General features: G+C 37.9%; 1 protein-coding gene across 2 annotated transcripts in view; it reads right to left on the reverse strand.

Annotated features, from left to right (window-relative positions):
• LOC124252825 (nuclear hormone receptor HR96-like) overlaps window positions 1-20641 on the reverse strand; it is a 316210-nt gene that overhangs the window by 266860 nt on the left and 28709 nt on the right. Inside the window, exon 1 of one of the 2 annotated variants that reach the window (XM_046686522.1) lies at window positions 10350-10962. The exons of the other annotated variant lie outside the window; for it this stretch is intronic. The gene's annotated coding sequence lies outside the window, so the exon portion shown is untranslated. Of the gene's footprint in view, window positions 1-10349; window positions 10963-20641 lie in introns of those variants that run through there. 2 annotated transcript variants of the gene reach the window in all.

The following is a 20641-nucleotide window of genomic DNA, read 5'->3' on the forward strand; positions in this document are numbered from 1 at the left end:
ATTTACCAACAAACATGAATTCCTGGCTTATCTCCTAAATCAAATGTTTACATAGGTATTTATTTCTTTTTAACTCTATACTCTTGACATATAATTGCAAAAATAATTAGGGGAAGAATTCCATCTAAAAAGCTATATGTATTTTATCCAGGCCTGCCATTTAATCAATACCTCAGTGTTTATTTCACAGATGGCATTTTATCGGGAAATGCGGTGGCTATTATCTTCATGCTTTTTCAAAGATACTTGGTCTTACTTGATGCTCTAATGAAAAAAACATTTCGCCACTGTCATCACAGTGTAACAAGCACACATGATTGAGCTTATTACACTAGATATTTCTTGTAACATACATCTGTCAATTATCAATTATCACACCTATGTCATAAATATTTATAACCAATTCCTATTACCCTTATTACCTACCGTTCCTGATTATCTACCATACAACACGAGGGAATCCAGCGGGGCATTTAAGTGCATACCAACCCATGCTGCTCCACAGTTTTTCAATGTCTTATCATAAACACATTCAGTCTACAATAGAGTCAACTGATATTGTACAAATGTCATAATATAGATAGGTAAAGATTTATTTGATCCTCTTCTGACACAGCGCCAGTGGCTTACACAAGGATTTTACACAAGTTATCAAGTGCATCAGTTAAAAAGTTTGGTTTGTCAGCGCTTTTGAAAATCAGGAAACACAAACCAGTTCAAGTTATCTTTGAGGTGAGCTATAATATTGCCTTAGTTCCACTTTAGCCCTGGATACACACTATATAGCTGTCAGTGGTTACTATATACAGAACTTGCTCACAGATCCAACTTGTGATTGGCTGTCTCTCCTGTGCTCTGGCATCAGATAAACACCTGATTGGTTGTATTTGTGGCAGAGGTCATTGCAGATCTGTGGCATATATGGCATATGACATTTGGCACCTGTGTAGGTGTTTTGTTTTCTACTCTTACTGTAACAGACCTGTTCTGTAGGTGGGATAAACCAGTATTTACACTGTGGAACGGCCTCTCATGTGACTTTAAGTTTTATCTCGTTTCTCTGCAGTCTTAAAACTTACCTTTATCTTTGTTTGCATTGGTCAGTTTTAGTTTCCATTCAGTGGCATAGCTATTACATGTTATACATCTTTGAAATAATATTATTAAAAAGTTGACAGGGATGCTAAATCAACAAACTGAAATTAACACTAAAATATGAATGTGGTTTTATCTGGGATAACAATAGATGCCCATGCAACACTTGTAGGATTGAGTTTTATTTTAACAGTGAAGTTCTCTGATAGCCAGAAAATACCATATTAAACTTGCTGTAGCTCTGAACATCAGGACAATTTATGGCACTATTCATGAGCACTTATTAAACACCTGGCAAACTCTCATTTTGTAAAATTCGATTGGCTAAGCAAGCAACCTTTCTGTATTTATGTTTTCAAAAACCTTAAAGAAATGAGAACAGAATAGAATAGAATGGAGCTGAATAATGTGCCTGATTTCCCCCGAAATACAAAGCAGCATTTTTTCACTTCTTGAGCATGTGTAAATGATAATGAATTTCAAGATAAATTCAATTAAAGTTTTATGGATTCCCTTTCATAGCTGCAGGCAGTTGGATGAATGTTAGGATTTTAAGGTATATTGTAATAACATTCTATATATTTATCTTCACAGAGACCACAATGCTCAGTAACTTCTTGGCTGTCAGTACCAGAGCATAACATGACATTCTCAGAGGCAGTCAAGTGCAGCCAGAATCCTGGTTCCTGTTGCTGTCATGTGGTCTGCATGAGACAGTTAACCAACACAACAAGCTGGGATTGTTTTACCATTTCACAATGCTTATCTTGATTGGAGAAAGGGCATGAATTTCACAAGTTATGAAAACCACCCACCCTGAATGCATCATCAAGGAAACTCTGCGTCTGCACGGTATTTAGTTTTCAATCCAAAACATTGTTTGAGGTAAGAATTTAAAATTTGGTTTCAGTCGCTTGAATGGTGAAACATATTCCAAATTAAACACAAAACATCAAAAGGTGCTGTTTTCTTAACATTCTACCTTTCAAGATTCTAAAAGCACTACAAATTACTCCCAGTGTGGAGAAAGATGTCCCCGAAGTCATATTCCCCAAATAATACTGTCCTAATTACTAATATTATTAGAATGCTACATTCCAAGCAATTAACGTTACAGGTGGAACAAATTATTGCCGAAATGGTGGCAAAACTTCTTGGCACCCAATGAGCACAGAGGTAATTATTCTTTGCTAAATGAAGATTTCACTCCGTTAGTGTTATGAGTGCCAGATGAGAATTGTGTTTACGCTGAGCTGCGTTGGACGACATGCTTCAAATCTGGACCCAACCATCAAGAACAGAAGTACACTTCATGGCATTCCAAGGAAGTCAAAACCTGGCTCCACTGCATACCACATCCTCCTAACTGGAGTAGTATCCATATTGTTACAATGGCTCCTCCCCATCTTGGTGCCAGAAGGAAAGGAAAATGGAGCAGCAGCCATCATCAAAATGTCCATCATGAAACATTAGGGGGTCACTGAATCTCATGGAACATATTTAACAATTTCAGAAGAAATGGACGAACCAGTCTCATGTAGGATCATAATCGAGACTGTAGGGACCAAAGGATTTGTGTTTGTCATTTAGGAAAATGGAGGCTGAGCTCAGTCTTGTGTCTTCCTCCAACCAAAGACGCTGGCAGGATTTGATCCTGATAACCATCAGAACATAAATATTTACAAAAAGAACTGCAGGCCTTTTTTCCTGAGGTTTCTCTGTTTTCGATAATCTTTCCTTGAATTAATGGCTAACCAATTAAATATTGCAGTCTCAAACCACTACAATTTAATTGCAAATGATCCAAGGTTTTATTTCTAGTTTTTGTGTTTCAGATTATGGAATGAATTCAGGGCACATTTCTGGCAACACCAAATAGGTCTCTGCTATACTTGACTCAGGGCTCTCACTGATGGATTTGAGATTATATATTTCTTGCTCAGTTCCTTTGATTAGGAAAAGATACTTTAAAAGGGCAGATATGAGAGGAGTTCACAACAAATATTTAAGAAGGAGCAGTTAGATCAAGGTAATGGTTCTTGCATTATTTCGTTTCACTGGGCTCTTACATCAAATCCTGACTTCAACATAAATGGTTATTCCAAGATTTATTTCCAAAATTTCTTTGAATATTTCTCTGTGTTAGTTAGATGGTTATCATTGATATTCTCAGGATCGTCTATTTCTGTCAGATGTCCATTGAAAGATGTTGTTCAGTTCCTCTCACAACATTTTAAAAAAAAAAAGAGACATTGAACAGCTAGCAAAAACCTAATCACCTACTCCTTCAAAACATATTTCCCTTTGAAATAAAATGTCACACAATAACAAGTTTGTTCACAGGATCAGAATATTCTTTGAAATTGATCTTCAGGTTAAAAAATATTCTTTGATAAAACAGCACCAATCATGAACGAATTCATGATATTACTCTGTTTATAGAAAATGCTGAGTTAATGAAAAATGACCTGCTGCAAGTTTTTTTAATATAACTTTATAGACACTATAGATCTATTATTCTGATATCAATGTTTATAAAATACCCTATGTTTTTTAAAAAGCTTGTTTTTCAAATACCATAGGTTTCTCAAATATCCTATATTTCTCAAATATCTTTTTGGCCTGAATCTCAGCAGCAAACAATGTGAAAACACTGTTATATCTTTGTGTTGCCTGGCAACCTCTTGAATCATACACAGTGAAGAGTTGACATTGGAGAACTTTTCAAATATTTACAATAACTTAGTTTACAGGTCTGCCAGCACAATTTTTCACAGATTATTTGTTTTATTACCCCCAAACAAACAGTGGAGATTCAGGAGAAATAAGAATAGGTGATACTTATCAACACGAAAACATTCTCAATTATTTTAACCCCTTCTTTCGAAAAAGATAAACAAAGGAATTTCACTGGATTTAGGATTGGATTTCACTTTAGTTTAGACTGGGGAGCGGGAACCATGAGGTGAAAGGTCGTGTGATCCGGTTAACAAGGACAAAACTAAATAATTGCTAATAAATAATGGTAGCCTACTGGTTACAGCATTCGCTCATCACGCAGACGACCCATGTTCGACTCACATGGATGCACTGTCTGAAGACATTTCGGGTGTCCCGTGATATTGCTGAAATATTGCTAAAAGCGGCGTAAAACCATACTCACTCACTCACTGAAAACATTGTGATGTGAGAATGTGAACTGTCACATGACCATTTCACCTGCTCAGTACCCATCCACTCCTGGGGCCGCATGTCCTATGAAAACATGTACGAATAAAAACTTCTTTTTCCAAATCTGATATCATAAATTCCAAACATGAATCATATTTTATTCATAATTATGAAAAGGATTTTTTTCTTAGGCCATATATTCTACATGAGTTATTTTCGAGTGATATCATGACATTGATCAACAAGGGAAGCAATTGTTTAGAGCTTGTAAACCTAAACACAAGGCCCCACCCCCTGGATAACTTCTGTTTCCTGATTGGCTGGTAGTACATGGGGCAGGGTGTGTTATATATTGCTGTAGTGTCAATGTCATGATTCTGTATCACGATTGTTGTTATAGCACTGATTGAATAAGCAGCCTTGGGAAGTTATTATGAACTTATTTGCTGTGAACTGACTTCATTATCTTTTATTGTTTATGGGTCTGTGGACATATAGGCCAGGGTGAAAATTAACCTGTTTAAGTAGTTTTATAAAACCTTAAAGTCCTTATTTAACTCCCTTTCCTCTAAAATTAATAACTTTCTCAGCCTTACTACCACTGAAAGGTTTAACCTTCTTTTTAGAAATAATGATCCAAATAGTATAGCAATTATTTGCAACCATATGTACAACTATAAACAAATATAGATCTGATTGTCCTAGGCCATTATTATTATTATACACATTTGTATTATTATATGTTTTGTTGCTCATCATGTATATGTGATTCATTATATATCTTGTTTATGTAGTTTATAGAATATTGTCACTGTTTCTGTAAGGAGCGTTTGCACAATAGATATTTGATCTATTTATCTAAGAGTCAAGCATTAAGATGATTTAACAGATTAAACATGATGTTTCAACACATATTCTGGCAATAATGTTTAAACTTTATGGTCAAGTGCTGAGTGACAATTATGAAGAGATCACATATTTTCATAGTGCGTACAGAATTGTATAGAAGTCCACTTGTTTGTCCATGGCATGACATACATCTATGTGTGGGTCAGACAAGCAAAGTCACATGTTGCTCCACAGCTGCAAAATTACACCTGATTTAACACCCACACACAGATCAACTATGGTAAAGATGGACATACCAACAGTAGCCTACATGCAGAGCTACTGGAAGCAGCGATTAGTCTGACCCCATGGAGACACGGCCAGGTGTCCGCATCAATCAATGATTATGTTGATTGGGCACACAGTGGAAACATGCACTTGCATAAAGCAGCTTGCAGTATTCATATTAAACAGGAATCGTATATGTACCCTCCAGATCAAATACAGGCCACAATAATGAAGGCTCGAGATAATCACCAATCTATGATAGTGTATGTGGGTTTGGGTTTTTTGTTTTTGTTTTTTTGTTTTTGTTTGGGTTTTATATTTTGAGATTTATTTGTTTATTTGAGAAACTATCCTGGGATGTGGCAACACTGTTAAAGTTTGTTTCTTGTTTAATCCGAGTGAGTGAGTTTTACGCCGCTTTTAGCAATATTCCAGCAATATCATGGTGGGGGACACCAGAAATGGGCTCCACACATTGTACCCATGTGGGGAATCGAAACCGGGTCTTCGTGGGAAGAGCGAACGCTTTAACCACTAGGCTACCCCACCACTCCTTATTGAATCAAAAATCACACACCAGACAGTTGTTTGATCAAAGGCACTCGCCCATGTACATTGTTTTACAAAGTATGTTTTCAAGTTGACATATTTCTTACCATTAGGGTCACCATTATTACATATTTGTAACAAGGCCATGTTTTACACTGATACTGAATGGATGCTTAAGTAGAACAAGTTGGAATACTCATAAGTAGTCTTCAGGAAAATATCTTTGATGCAGGACCAGGAATCTGCTCTCAGGAGACAAACATCAAGTCTTGTAAACATGGCAGCGCAAATACCATAACATGACGCAAGAGGTTTCCCTGCATAACAGCAATACAAAATACAGTCAAGAACGATTAGCCTTCACCTACAGAAACAACATTCCACTGGGCTTAAAAGGCAACACAGCAGTGAAAATTATGAATGAATCATTGACAATCAGTGATGACAAACAAACAGCGTAAGCACGTGGTGCCCTACACGTCGTGCCCTACACGTAGCACATGCCACTGGACTAAAACATAACCATCTCTTCGGTGTTAGACAAACAGCTAGTCTCTGAAACGAACATATTTTACAGAAAATAAAAGTTTTTAAATTAATACAATAAAATAGAGCCCAGAGACTTTCTTCATTTTCAGACTGAACCTGTGGAAATCTAGACTTGCCACATTTTCTAGACTTGCGTGGGCTTTCTTGGATATATTTGCTTCAGGGTCTGTATGACAGACTAGTTCGGTGTCTGATGCTGGGTATCAGTACCCTAGCCAAACCAGGACGGCCTATAAACAATGGAGTGCTGACCATTTAATCTTCTGAAGGACCAGAAAATCCAGTGACACAATAGCACATGTACTAAATTTGTTGAAACTAGAAAATGTAGGTCCATTTTTAAATACATCTGCTGTGTACACTTGCCGTGATTCTGTTCGAAGTACTGATGGTCAGACAGGGCTTAACATGTTATGTAAATTCATTTCTCGTGTCATGGGATTTTGCATTGAGCAGCTAAACTAATATTTAGTGATAAAGGTTCTAGGGTGCTGTGTAAGCTGATTCTGGGGAATTACCACAAATCAAGTCCCCTTATTGGGTCCTCATAACATGAAGCTTAGCACTATCTCATCACACAGGTCAAGTTCCAGAACAGAGGTCGGTTTCTGGTCTCCAATGTTTGTCATATTTCAAGTCAATTTTAAACAATTTTCAAATCAATATATTTCATTGAAGATGTGATGGGACAGCTATATTTCCTGTGTTATGAAAAATCTTGAAAAGTATTGCTATGCTATGCCAAACCAATATGTGTTATTAGATTTTTTACAACCTTTGGCGGGAAAATTTATCAATATCCTTAAAAATAAAAGTGTTTTCAAAAGAACTGATCATGTTGATAAAAACTATTTATATTTGTAGGATTTCAAAAAAATCCTGATCTGTTCAGGTTTATTTTTTCTCTCCACCTTCAATTTTCCAACTTTAATTTGGCAAATCAATGACACTTTAGTAGGAGTTCTGCGCCCTTTCCGAAAAGGGTAGATTTTATCATATACTTGTATTATGCTTTACTGTCTCAAAACAAAGGGTTTTGGTGTAACATAGTCCATACATAAATAATTATGTCTTAACATATTCTGTTAATTCACAAATTAGCAGACATATTCATTTATTATAATTACATCTTTAAAAATTGTTTGAAAACCTTCAGTGGATGAATCCAAATTGATATTCAAAACACAGCTCTGTGGAACTGTACAGAACATTGAACAATTCTCTCTGCCTGGCGATGGCCTCCTTCAACTGCTGATGGTAACTTTCCACAAATGGTAGCAGTTTTGATGAAATACAATGTTTCCGTAACATGTGGGTGTTGAACTCTTGTCAAACCACAGAAACTGATTAACCTCCGGCTCCTATTACAGTACTGAATTTCTTGGAAACTTCTGACAAAATCATAAACCTAAAAACATTCAGGAGCTTGATGGAGAACGAGGAGTTAAAAGGCAGACACAAAGAACAAGACTGCATGTTGTTATGAGAGGCAATCAGGCATGGTGAAGGTGGCACAGTTCTGGAAGAAAAAGTCCACCCGAGAAGTAACATTTTGACATAAACTTCCTCGAAATGTATTTATTACAAATCTATTACTCACGGGTTTGATGTTGGCAATTTTCATTTAACATATCTTCCTGAAAAAAGAGAGCTTAGAAGTGAAAACATACTCTCTCACCACAATCCATTGCTTCTTATCAAACCAAGGAGAATTTCTCAGCAAAACTGCTGTAAATTTCAATTTTTTCAGCAATTTCATGTAACAGCTTTAAACATCCTGTGGCAAAAAAACTCTGAGATTACCATATGTAATCTGTATCACTTTTCTCCTCAATACTCCCAAAGTGAAAAGGATCCATAAAAAAGGCACCTAACAAACCATAATGAACATTTCACAGACACGTAAATCAGTTTCATTTATTTGCCAATTTTCAGGTAAAGCAAAAGTTTCTCAGTTCACACATTCAAGTTTGCATTTTGAACTTTTTCTTTTTTTACTTCTTGAAATGCTTCATAAATATCTGACATGTTTATTTCATATTTGACAAGTTGATATTATAAATAGGCCCAACTTGCAGAGAAGATTAAAAGGTTTTAATTCAGACGCCTGAATCATCTAGAGTTGGTTTGATGACAACTAATTCAATCTCCCCTTTACCACCCCGGTCGACATCAAAGACATGTCCCCATGATATTTGTAGCTATAGAGTCAGTAGCACGGTCGCAAAACATTATGAATCATCAGTCATTACTTCAATTAGGAATAAATCAGAATTCAACCTTCAACATCATCGTCTGGCCATTTTTTAATCCATGACATTTTCAAATTGAGCACAATGCACATTGCAATTGTCAAGGATGATCTCAGCGTATCTTGTCATTTTAATTATTAAAATAGAGATCTACAGGATTACAATTGTGCAACAATTATTTCACAGCAGGTTAATAACACTCAGTGACACCCAAATCTTGTGGTGTCCTTTATCAGTTGTCAGATGCCGATCATCTTGAACTGGTTGCCCAGTAGGGCTCAGGGGTGTAATCCAATACTGGGCACACATCAGGTTTAGATGACCTCATGGTACATCAGGGACTAAAGAGTAGCCCTTGACTTTGAATTATTTTACTTGTACAAGTTTTGAACGTGATCAGAAAATATCACATAATTGAGTAAGTGAGTGAGTTAATATTTATCGTCACATCGGCAACATTTCAGCCATATCGTGACGAGAACATCACATAATTGAAAACTTCCAATGTATTGTGCCCTTCTCTTCCTAACTTGGCAGTTTTATCCATGGCTACGAAGGATCACTGATTGTTTGTCAGTATGAACCTTGTGTTCTTGACAAGAAGCATAGTACAGGCAGCGCATGTGCAGGACACAGGTAGTGCATTGCGGGCACAAGGCAAGGTATCATCTGCTAGTCGCATCCCAGTTGATTTTACCAGTAAATACCAAATATTGAAATTATGTCTAAAGTATATCTTCGGTCGGTTTATAAAAAAGTAAGCCCACGGCAGTGGGAAATTGGGGAGGGCCTACTTTTCAAACAAAACCTTAGAGTCGGTTTTGATCCTTAACATCACACCCTGCCCTCAGACACAGGGGAGCAGTAGATAGCCACATCCTGTCTACCTACTGCACTCTGCAAGGACTTTGCTAACAACGTAAGCACATTGATGTCTTATGAGCTAACTTTTAGTCATCAAGTGTGTGTTGCATCTTTTGGCTTGGGACATTTGCTCAAATATAATGAAGTGTATTTATGAAAATTGACAAAATATATTGCTGAAGAATCATCCCCATGATTACCCAATAGTTCCTGAAGAAGCAGGCTTATCCGGGGACTAAGAAACTATACCATCTCAGTTATATTATAACACAATATCAGAAGGGGCTGTAGTTGAGGCCTCGAGGTTACAGGGTTAGATAATCATACAGATGACCCGAGTTTGGTTTCCCACATGGATACAGTTTCTGGTGTCCATAGCCTATAAAAACCAAATGCACACACAAATACAAAATTGCAATAAACTTCTAAGTCAAAGTGTTATGGAGTTGCTATTGCCAAAAGTTGACTATATTCCCCACGATGACCATCAATATAATGTACATTTGTAGCTTGCTCTGGGAATATCATGGCTACAATATTTCTACCATTACTTTCAAGTTTTAATAGCTCAAACACTCATTTACAATAATGCATTAGATCCGCTCACAACACATAACCAAACTAAACACTAAACATGTTCTAAATCCTAAAGGATTCCAATCAAGGTAGGTTGATAACTGTATCTATCACTGGTGTATAAAAGCAGTTAAACCATACCTGTCTAACATATGGTTTTACAAACAGGAAGCTTACCCAATGACCTCTGTCCTCACTGTGTTGACTGTGAAGCCAAACCCACTTCACCAGTTGTTTTTTCTAAGAAAAGCTAAGCAATTCTTAACACAACAATAACATCCTACGGTCTTTGGACAAATTCCATTCTGGCTCCAATTGCAGCAAAAAGGGCAACAGTTTCCAAAGAGCCTCTACAGTCAATTGGCTTTCCACAATGGACAAGGGTCAGAACGCAAGCCACGTGTGAATGGTTAAAGTGGCAAGAAGAAGTAAGGGTCTAGCGGAGATCCCCAGCTGTGTCCAGAGAGTAATGATTGGCAGTATTTAATCGAGGCTACTGTCTGTTGTCTTTTGTCTGTAGATGTATGTGTAGATACTGGTGGCAGTTGAACTCCTGTAACACCACGCCTCCATCCAGTTCCTCCTTTAATCAACAAGCAATGCCAGACATACAGGGACAGCTCACAGGTGATTGAACATGTCCTTCTACTGAAGGTGATGACAATTGTACACATCTACAACCACCCACAAACACCACTGTTATTATCCGGCCATATAAAGTACATACACTACACACTATTCAGCTATCGACACTAGGTGTTGGAACATACAATCGAGGCAAATGTTCCACTGACTGGTGTTGCGGTCTCTGATGGTGGAGGTTTTACAGCACAATACAAATCTATAACATACATGAGCTGTAATAGTCTATCTGTTATGAAACGTGTGGATAGCCTTACAAACAGTTTCTATAACGTCACACTTGACTGGTCTTTGAATCTGCCTATCGTGTTTGAGTTGTTGTTGAATTTTAAATGCAAGTCTGGAGTGAACTCAAATTATTTACAATTATGGAATAAATGTATCATTTATTTTTGTGTATTTTTATTTCCATCTGTTATGCTGGCCATACTTTAAAGGGCATATGACTTTCTAAAGATGTAGAATACAGACCGAGTTCCAATGCATCAGTGACTTGGATATCTATGTAGTGCATAATAACAGTGTATGAAATAAGGCCCGTCCGACCTACGGAGACAGGCTCTAAGATTTCTGAGGGACGGTCTAAATTAACAGCTAGCCAGCCCGATGGTCTGGTAAAACTTGTAGATAACATGTTCCATACATCTGAGTAACTTTCTTTGGATTGTCTGGTCTGGTTCAATCCATTTTGGGCTTGTAACATTTTGAAGTGACCAGTCCTGATGTCTGGCTGGGTTTTGGGCATAATTCATACACTGCTACTTATTCAGTCCAGTAACACGGAGTTGTTATCCCTCAGAGACTACAAGACAAAAATAACCTTCTGAAACCACCATTTTATCATTGTTTATTCAAAATCAAAATGCCAGTTTGCTATATTTCCCCAACATTCGAACTAAAGCCACAAAAACATCTTCCTATTCATATAATCAATCAATCTATAGTAGAGGAAATAGAACAGAAATGTTTAATTCATCAAAATCTTTTATTTTTCATGGAAACAAACCTCTGAGTCTCCTACAATCTAACTGTTTTATTTCTATATACATTGCTTTTGTACTGACTTCAGTATTGCATCTTCTGAAGCTGTCACAAAAATGTTAATCATAGAATGCACTCTTCATCCAGCAAGCAATTATCAAACTTCACCTAAAATAGTCTTGTGCCACATAGCACTCGATAACAACTACCCCATAAATAATTACAAAGCAGTTGTTCCCGATATCAATCAAAGCCTGCAATTAGCTTTAACCAAACTGCTCCTCCCAATATACCCTGGTCACCGCTGGTCACCTCAAACAATGTCCTCCAGTTGCAAGAGCGCCCCCTGGGGAGTGGGCAGATTCATTAAAGAAAACATTTAGATGCATTCCTTTTAGGAATCATAAAATATTGACATCACTAACGTGTTGAGCAAACAATGACCAACAACACACTCGGCGCGCCACAATTAGTGAGAAACCGCTCTGACCATTCAACCAATCAAATCTCCCGTCCGGAAACCATTTTTATAAGGCACATTAACCTGATTAGTTTTATGTGTATCCCTGAGAAGCTTGCTGGAATGACAACTGTTATTGTAAGAAGACCTAAGGCTGGAAAACAGCATCTTTACACATGGTCCGTAGTCAATACTGTCAATTAACCCTGGCCCGGGTCTTTAAGACAACAATAACTCACACATGATAACAATGGTGGAGGAACAATGAAATAAGTCGTATATCACCACTAAAGCCTGTTCAGCTGATGGAGTTACAGAGAGGTATACGGCCAGGTTGGTTTTGTCTTCATTCAGGGTCGTCTCACCATTCACGACAGTATACTTCATATTAGTATTCCCTGAAGGGGTGATCAGCTGATGGAGTTACAGAGAGGTATACAGCCAGGTTGGTTTTGTCTTCATTCAGGGTCGTCTCACGACAGTATACTTCATATTAGTATTCCCTCAAGGGCGAGTGATCAGCTGATGGAGTTACAGAGAGGTATACAGCCAGGTTGGTTTTGTCTTCATTCAGGGTCGTCTGATGGAGTTATGGAGAGGTATACAGCCAGGTCTTCATTCAGGGTCGTCTCACGACAGTATACTTCATATTAGAATTCCCTCAAGGGGCGAGTGATCAGCTGATGGAGTTACAGAGAGGTATACAGCCAGGTTGGTTTTGTCTTCGTTCAGGGTCGTCTCACGACAGTATACTTCATATTAGAATTCCCTCAAGGAGCGAGTGATCAGCTGATAGAGTTAGAGAGAGGTATACAGCCAGGTTGGTTTTGTCTTCATTCAGGGTCGTCTCACGACAGTATACTTCATATTAGAATTCCCTCAAGGAGCGAGTGATCATCTGATCAGTATTATAACACATATACAAAGATTTCCTAAGTTGTATGGACCTTTGAAGGTATACTGACAATATGTGGCATGAAGAAGAACACTTTATTATGGAAAGACAACTCTTTATTGCAACTGATGCGACGGTTCGGTGTAGATCCTAACACCGTTATCAAGCAAATGAAAACGAGCAAAATTTCTGTAGTAGTCCTCTTTTAGTGAAATACATGTCATATCCACAAACGATGTGACGATATTAGCATGTCTTGTGGAAATTGCAAATTACAGTATGGGTGTTATTATGTCTTCAGACTTTGGCTCTAGCTGTAACACTGCTGCATAATTAAACACACACTCCCTAAGTGGATGAAAAAGTTTAATATAAATGATATTTTCTTACGTTCTAACAACTGTTTGGCATTCCCCAAACAACCATCTGGTCAGACTTGACTGTGTGTCATCATAGTGCAACACCATGGATAATGCTTCACAACGTCGACCACTGGACTGTCTTTCAACACTGACTTATTTACAGCCCATAGTTCTACAACCTGACTATTGCTGAGAGACATTTGATACAACAATCATGCATGGTGCAGGGGTACCGAGACACAGGATCAGCCAGACAAAGGGTTCTTCCTGTCCTCCCATCAATGAATTACGGCCATCTAGCGGCACCTGCAGTCGCCATATCAGTCACCCGGGATGACAAATGAGACGGAATGAGGACTTACATCCAATATATCCCCCTAAACTAATTCTTCTCAGTAATATAAAACACTGTCGATCATACTGAGGCAAACAAGTTCCATGCATTTCTTCTTGGCAATCTCTTTATAAGATGATTTTCTGTAAAAAAGGTAATTGAATTGTGATTTCACTTTCAAATTATTTCTGTAAATAAACATAAGAAATTTCAAAACAAATTTCACAGCATATTAGAAAATAAATAATATCCCCATTACAGTTTAAATTTATTGGAATTTTAATCGTTATTTAGGAACAGGTGCCATCATTACAATGTAATTATTTCTATATATTTTTCGAATGAATTTTCAGTAGAAAGTTTTCAGTAGAAAGTTTGCAATACAAATCACAATCACATCATATCATGACTTCGTCTATATTGTCTCACTCACTCACTCACTCACTCCATACTGCTATACCTACCATAGTTGCTTGCTCGTCACTCAGTCCATACTGTCATGCATAGTTGCTAGGTTACCAGCCATCCGGCAACGTCTTCTATCCACTCTTCCTTACCTTCCATTTTCATCATGATGCACTTTCTTACCTCCACTTTCCACTTTCTCATTATACCCTATTCTATCTCTAGACACCCCCATCCCACTTTCTCATTATACCTATTCCATCTCTAGACACCCCCAGCCCACGTTCTCATTATACCTATTCCATCTCTAGACACCCCCACCCCACGTTCTCATTATACCTATTCCATCTCTAGACACCCCACCCCCACTTTCTCTTATTATACCCTATTCTATCTCTAGACACCCCATCCCACTTTCTCATTATACCCTATTCCATCTCTAGACACCCCCCCACTTACGTTATCATTATACCCTATTCCATCTCTAGACACCCCCACCCCATTTTCTCATTATACCCTATTCCATCTCTAGACACCCCACAACACTTTCTCATTATACCCTATTCCATCTCTAGACACCCCGACCACACTTTCTCATTATACCCTATTCCATCTCTAGACACCCCCACCCCACTATCTCATTATACCCTATTCCATCTCTAGACACCCCCACCCCACTTTCTCATTATACCCTATTCTATCTCTAGACACCCCCACAACACTTTCTCATTATACCCTAGTCCATCTCTAGACACCCCCACCCCACTTTCTCATGATACCTATTGCATCTCTAGACACCCCCACCCCACACATTCAATGCTCATCACAAACTCACCCCGAAACCTCCCTATACTAAATACAACCCATGCTCAACCTGAACAACACCATTTGAAAATGTTCGAAACACAGGAAAACATTCATGACTTTAATCATTGAGAACCAGCGCTTTGAGCAAGATATTCATTCTGGAATGGCACTAGAAAAGTGTACTATTATTATAACCATGTACAACCAATGCAAAAAGTTGAATATAAATTGATATAAATCTGAATATTCGAGACTGAAACAGATGAAGAATTCAGTTACCCTGTATGTATTTTCCTAAAATTAATAAAAAATATATCATGCAGAACAAAAATCAGATCAAACGTCTTCGATTTTTTTCGACCTCCCAGTAACACAGAACAGTATTTGTTATTATCTTCAACAGGAAAAGAAGGCATGTTGATTCAAGAAAAATTGTTAAATATGTTCCCATATCTCATAGGAATCCCGACCTGAGCATCCAAAATATTCCAAAAAAGAACATTATCATCCCAAAGCTGCTTACTTTCATTTAGGCCTATTGGAAACATGACAAGATGCCGTCTCCAAATGCACTTATTCAATATAGAGAGTGTCCTTATCAGCCTTCATGCCATTTCCACTAAAAACAAAACCTGGCTTATTGTGTTTTAGAGTGGTACTACCCTACCCTGTTCCCGGAGCCATCAGATACTGTCACCATAACGAGGGAACATTCATCACATGATTAATTTTTCAAATTTATCTTGCATGGTCGGAGGCATACATTCATTATTTAGAGTCCTGAGGTTGCAAGGATTATCGTTTTAAATCAGCAAAGACAAGAATCTTTTTGTTGAACCAAACCAGCATGGGATGAAGACGTCACATAAATTTACTTCAGAGTAACACATGAACACTCCCTTTCAGTGGAGGAAGGAGGACATTAGAACAGCCGCACACTGAGGTATATATACTTCTAGATATGGAATCGGGACAGATATACTACTCAAAGCAAGTCAAGAACACCCACCAGTGGAAGTCAGCCATGACAGATAACAACAGCTGCATCACAGAATGTGTCCTTTCAAACTTCCCTGCTATGTAAGACAGTCCTACCATTTCTCTGGAAATACTGCTTGTCAATGAAACCCTATACTTTCTGTAAACAATTATGTGTATCTGTGGATTTTTTTATTTTGCTTGTAGCAGTCAAGTTTATCACGCATTCAGTGAGTATCTTCCCAACAAACCTGCGCAGTGATATAGGTTTGAAAAGAATGTTTCACAATGCTTTAATCAAGTATGAACAGAATCAATTTATATTTTAATAATGATGTTTCAAATGCATTTTAATGATAGCCATTATTCCGTATGATAAGCTTGATCAAGTAGTACTATTCTGTGATGTAGAAGGCTGTGTTGACAATACCCATCAGCCATGACAGATTACTACAGCTGTATGAATGAATCTGTCATTTCAAGCTTCGAGTATGGTACACAAAATATGGGATGTAGTCGACCAGTTGTTGGACATTTTTGTTTAAGCCTTGGTGGTGAGACTGCTGACTTTGCATGATGTCATTAAGTGCCAGACTCTGAGAATGTGGGTTTGAATTTGGATATGACTGATCACTATAAACACTAGAATTTGTTCTTTACTAAAGAATTGCTAAACCAAACGTAACATTGTCTTTTCATATCTTATAATGGTAACAATTTACCACTTTCTAAAGAGGCTGTGTGTTTTTATACTCCATAGAAGACAGGGACTATCATATTATTCATATATCTACTACTGCAGATTAACTATTGACATAAATGCAAAAATGGAAGTTCTAGCAACATCAGAACGCAGAAAGGGCACAGGATTCTGGAAAAAGTCCCAACCCTCAGAGAGTCTTGCGTTCTGCCATGTCTGTCTGAAAATCATGAGGTGTGATGGTGAGCTCATGGTGTAGGATTAAGCACCTGAAGTAAGGAAGAATATCTTCTGTGGCATCCGGCAAGTGTAGGACAACCAACTGATGTCAATATGGCAAGTGTAATCCATGACAACCAACTGATGTCAACATGGCAAGTGTAGGCCATGACAACCAACTGATGTCAATATGGCAAGTGTAATCCATGACAACCAACTGATGTCAATATGGCAAGTGTAATCCATGACAACCAACTGATGTCAATATGGCAAGTGTTGGCCATGACAACCAACTGATGTCAATATGGCAAGTGTAGTCCATGACAACCAACTGCTGTCAGTATTACACTGGCACGAGATCTCAGTATAACCATTCTATTATGTCTACATTTTGACATGACAACCAGTTGTCATGGCAGCCAATTGTGTTGCTGAGGACTACATTCTCCACATTCGTCACTTGGAATCTGCATAACCATGACCCAGCAAAGGTGTGGAAACTTAACTTCATATAAACTACAACATGCATCAGCCATCTTTTGTTAAGTTCCATCCAAGTAAAGTGAAACTGCATTAATGAAACTGCGGACCTTTGTGTGAAATGGAGGCTGCCTGCCATCTTCCTGAATGTCATGATCATTCCTACTTAAGTTAAGCACTGATGAGACACTATCGTGAATAGCAAAGTTCAGGCAAACGTAAAACCAACTTACTGAAAATACATTGGTAGCTTTGGAATAACACTTTTTCTGTGGGCATTATACTATCAGACATGATGGCATTGAAGAAATTCCATCGGCACCAAAATAACTCCTTTCAACTAGTTTGAGACCATTAACATGTAAGCTATTTTTTTCACAAAGATGTGCATGTCCTGAGTGTTTCAAGAATGTCCCACCTGGGTGAGGGATCAGTGTAAAACACTGCAATAACATCCCCCTGATTGACACACATGGCACATGGTAAGTAATTTGCAGGGTCCAATCAGCTGATCACTGGCCTCAAACACTTCCGAAGCCCTTTAAAGAAGCTAATGCATACAAAGTTTTCTCAAAACCATTCAAAGATTTAACTTTTTTAAGGTCAGGAGGTGCTCATAGAAAGCAACAGCAAAACCTCAATTTTGTCTTGTGGGAATTTTTTCTCATTTTTTCATGTGCGTGTGTGCACTTTCAGATGCAGACGCAGGTATCTTTGGCTCAGACAGTTTGGGCAGCACATTATTCCCACACACAAGCCACTGACACCTGTGTATCTGTCACGGACGGTATGTCTTCCGAAGCGATATATTCCAGTAGCTTCCCTTGAGCTATTTTACTCCAGGAGCTCTCCTGAATGGCTTAAGCTCCTTACATCACACCGCCAGTGTTACTATTCATGCGTTCCTTGCTCATAGCGAACGCATCTTCTCTCAACTGTTTTGAAAGGAAATCAATGGAAAAAATTCTCATCTGCGACAGACAAGCGACAAAATAAATCTCGACCTGTAACAAATTATCTTCAGCAACACATACATGGAGCCAATGTTAACACTTTAAATGCCTATTGATTCCTTCTGCCGATGAGGCTCAGGTGGAAGGGGCTTAGATCACTATCGGCTGCAATTAACGTCAACATATGCGAAGGCAACATCGATTGGAGAACACAGACAATGATGTGTTTTTGTCACTAGAAAGCAACCAATGTGTTTTAATTACTGCCCGGAGATCTTGGGTAATGTATCCACTCGCTATTATCATGTTTTTCCTGCTATTTAAGACTGTCATACCATTTCCCTGGAAATACTGCTTTCCAATATAACTCTATACTTTCTGCAAACAACTCTGTGTATCTTGTAAACAATTGTGGATTTTTTTTGTATTTTGCCTGTAGCAGTCAAGTTTATAAAGCTTTCAATCAGGATCTATAAACCAAACAGTGATATAGGATTTTGAAGTGTATGTTTCACAATGCTTTAATTAATTATGAATATAATTAATTCATATTTAAAAACGATGTTTTACATGCATTTTTATGATAGACATTATTCAGTATCATAAACTTGATCAGGTAGTACCATGTTGGGATGTTGTACAAGGTAGGTATTTGGTTTCAGCTAAGGTAACCCTTCTTTCTGATTTTTTGTGCAGATTATGGAAGATTCTTGTTACATACACAGCATGTTCACGTGATTTCGTACTTTAAGCCTTAAAGTGCTATTTCTCTGGTCAATAAATAACTGCAACCTTTCTCTTATGTACAATTTGATGGAGGATTTTTCCTGCATTTATGGGCCTTCAGCGTTGCAAAGACCTTACATCTTCCGAGCATACTTGACCCGTAAAGATCTGGGTTAGAATTGATCTTCAGTAACCCAATGTCAGTAGAGGCAACTAACGAGATCGGGTGGTCAGACTCGCCGACTTGGTTGGCACATGTCATCGTATCCTAATTACGTAGATTGATGTTCATAGTGTCGATCACTGGATTGTCTGATCCAGACTCGATTATTTACATACCGCCACTCACATTTTCCTTGCATACAGACTGAATCCTTGGAATCTAAAACATTTGATATTATCACGTCCCCATTATTATACATACAAACCTTTGAGAGTAAGCTGAGCCACCATCTGATTTTGACTGATTCAACGAAGTGTTTTCTTTAGTGTTTATCCTAAAAACTTTAACCCAGACTTTGTTTTGGAAATCATTTTAACATCTCATGCATGTTTGATTTTATAAACATTTAGAACATTAAATCATATTCAACATGGCAGGAATTTCAATTTTCATAGTTCAAGCTCTTAAATTAACTGGAAAACCTTCACAGACAATTTTACAGACTATTAAATAATTACCCTCAATTGATTTTGTCAGCTGCACAGTAATTGACAATGCTGCTCATCAGTGGCATGTATCAAGCAACAGCTGCAAAAATATTCTTCAACTAGCTGGAAATACCACTCAAAGCTGATTTCTTGGTCCAAGATTCCTTGTGACAATAGATAATTGGAGTGTGTGACCCTCCGCCTCCCTTATGCAACCATGGCCTGTCAGCCCCTGGAGTCAGATGAGGGCAAGTCGGCAACTGCCTACAACCCATCTGTTGGGTCTAATTGCATCAGGCATCATTAAGCTTGACAGCCTTAAGTGCTTTCGAAGAAACAATGGCAACAAAAATTAAACTCTGAAACTATAATTTTTTATATTTTAATTTCAAGATAATTTCGTTATACAGTTTCTGTAAATATCTCTTTTCAATTTGATTAATTAACAAGAACTATGCCTAAAAGCAAAGTAACATTGAAACACAATTGGTTGAGTTCATATTGGTCACGTAAAACATGATGTCAATCTAACTGATTACAACAATCTTGCCAAAATTTCTCAAGTCCCCCACAAAAAGATAGCATGACGTCATCTTTTACTCTGCTTTTGGACTTGGTCTTAAGCCACCCAAGCTTGTCGTAAGAGGTGACCAATGGGATCAGGTGGTCAGGCTCGCTGACTTGGTTGACACATGTCATTGTATCCCTTGAAGAGAATCAAACATGGATATCTGGCATAACAACCCAACACCTATATTTGTGAGTATTTGTGCAGGTGAGCTATGAGTGAGTGAGAGTGGTTTTACGCCACTCTTAGCAGTATTCCAGAAACATCATGAAGACCGCCTCAGTGGTGTAGTGGTTAGAGGGTCTGCC

This window comes from Haliotis rubra, unplaced genomic scaffold (assembly GCF_003918875.1).
Source record: "Haliotis rubra isolate DU_JTF1 unplaced genomic scaffold, ASM391887v1 Scf114, whole genome shotgun sequence".
Classification (NCBI taxonomy): domain Eukaryota; kingdom Metazoa; phylum Mollusca; class Gastropoda; order Lepetellida; family Haliotidae; genus Haliotis; species Haliotis rubra.